Genomic DNA, 2,500 nt, shown 5'->3' with positions numbered 1-2,500 from the left:
CCACTTGAGGTCCCGGCAGAGAATAGTGCCCAGGAAGCGGAAGGACTCCACAATTTTGACTGCGGAGTCTAACAGGGTGATGGCGGTGAGTGGGGCTGTATTCTTCCTGAAGTCCACAACCATCTCAACTGTCCTTAGAGCATTTAGCTCTAAGTTGTTCTGGCTACACCAGGTCACCAGGTTGTCAGCTTCCCACCTATAGTCAGACTCATCCCCACCAGAGATCAGCCCAATGAGGGTGGTGTCGTCCGACAAACTTCAAGAGTTTGACGGACAGATGATTGGAGGCGCAGCTGTTGGTATACAGGGAGAAGAGCAGTGGGCAAAGGACGCAGCCCTGAGGAGTTCCCGTGCTGATGGACCTGGAGTCAGAGACTTCTGTTCCCGGCTTAACGCACTGCTTCCTGTCAGAGAGGAAGTCTGTGATCCACCTGCAGGTGGAGTAGGGCACGTTCAGCTGGAAGAGCTTGTCCTGAAGCAGGGCAGGGATGATGGTGTTGAAGGCAGAGCTGAAGTCCACAAACAGGATCCTGGCGTAGGATGCTGGGGCGTCCACATGCTGTAGGGTGAAGTGGAGGGCCATGTTAACTGCGTCGTCCACAGACCTGTTGGCTCTGTAGGCAAACTGAAGGGGGTCCAGGAGAGGGTCTGTGGTGGCTTTGAGGTGTGCCAGGAGCAGGCGCTCAAAAGACTTCATTACCACAGATGTAAGGGCGACCGGTCTGTAATCATTTAGTCCTGTTGGCCTTAGCTTTTTGGGCACAGCGATGATGGTGGAGGACTTGAGACAGGCTGGTACATGGCATGTCTCCAGGGAGGTGTTAAAGATGTTGGTGAACACCGGAGACAGCTGGTCAGCGCAGTGCCTGAGGGTGGCTGGAGAGACAGAGTCCGGCCCGGCTGCTTTGCGTGGATTCTGCCTCTTGAAAAGCCCATTAACTTCTCCCTCCTGAAAGGAGAGAGTCGTTTCTGTAGTATGGGTGGGGGATGGGGCCTCTTGGGTGGGAAGGGGTGGTTCAGGACAGTCCAATTGTCTTTCAAATCTACGGTAGAACTCGTTCAGGTCGTTGGCTAGGCGGGAGTCGTTAGTGGTGTGGGGCGCTCTGGGTTTGTAGTTGGTGATGTGCCTGAGCCCTTTGGCAGACAGAAGCAGCGTCGTTAGTAGAGAACTGGTGTTTTAGTGTCTCTGAGTACAGTCGTTTAGCCTCTCTCACCGCTTTGCTAAACCTGTTCTTCGACTCCTTGAATCTGTCTCTATCCCCACTCCTAAACGCTTCCTCCTTCTCCAACCTCAACCTTTTGAGCTTTGCTGAGAACCAGGGCTTGTTGTTGTTAAAGTTCACCCTGGTACGTGTTGGGATACAGCAGTCCTCACAGAAGCTGATGTACACAGCCTCTGTGAGTTCATCCAGACTATTGGTAGCAGTCGTGAACATATCCCAGTCAGTACAGTCTAAGCACGCCCGCAAATCTTCCACAGCCTCACTGGTCCACTGTTTAGATGTCCTCACAGCAGGTTTACAGAGTTTTAGTTGCTGCCTGTATGCACGAATCAGGTGGACCAAGGGAGTTCTGTGCGAGCCGAACAGCCCCGTGACCCACAAGAGAAACATCCCCGCCAAATTCGAGCGTTTGACGGGGTCTATCCGTGAAAAAATATTCACGTTTTTGAGTGCACATGCATTTCTGCTGCAAATGCCTCTGGAAGTTTCATGCCGTTCGTATGCCAATTGTGGCAACACGAAAATGACCCGTTTTCCCATTCCGAGGGATTTCTGTGCGACCCTAACAGCCCCGTGAGCCACAAGAGACACATCCCCGCCAATTTCTAGCGTTTCACGGGGTCTATCCGTGAAAAATATAGACGTTTTTGAGTGCACATGCATTTCTGCTGCAGATGCCTCTGGAAGTTTCATGCCGTTCGTACGCAATGTGGCAACACGAAAATGACCCCTTTTCCCATTCCGAGGGATTTCTGTGCGACCCTAACTAACAGCGCCCGTGAGCCACAAGAGAGACATCCCCGCCAATTTATAGCGTTTCACGGGGTCTATCCGTGAAAAATATAGACGTTTTTGAGTGCACATGCATTCCTGCTGCAAATGCCTCTGGAAGTTTCATGCCGTTCCTATGCAATGTGGCCACACAAAAATGACCCGTTTTCCCATTCCGAGGCATTTCTGTGCGACCCTAACAGCCCCGTGAGCCACAAGAGAGACATCCCCGCCAACTTCTAGCGTTTGACGGGGTCTATGCGTGAAAAATATTAAAATTTTTGAGTGCACGTGCCTTTCTGCTGCAAATGCCTCTGGAAGTTTCATGGCGTTCCTATGCAATGTGGCAACACGAAAATGACCCCTTTTCCCATTCCGAGGGAGTTCTGTGCCACCCTAACAGCCCCGTGAGCCACAAGAGACACATCCCCGCCAATTTCTAGCGTTTCACGGGGTCTATCCGTGAAACATATAGAAGTTTTTGAGTGCACATGCATTCCTGCTGC

Source organism: Petromyzon marinus, unplaced genomic scaffold, assembly GCF_048934315.1.
Source record: "Petromyzon marinus isolate PM22_M1 ecotype Great Lakes invasive population unplaced genomic scaffold, UKy_Petmar_22M1.pri1.0 PM_G_Scaffold_52, whole genome shotgun sequence".
In the NCBI taxonomy this organism is placed as follows: domain Eukaryota; kingdom Metazoa; phylum Chordata; class Hyperoartia; order Petromyzontiformes; family Petromyzontidae; genus Petromyzon; species Petromyzon marinus.
The sequence above is the reverse complement of the archived record's forward strand: the minus strand, read 5'-3'. Positions refer to the sequence as shown.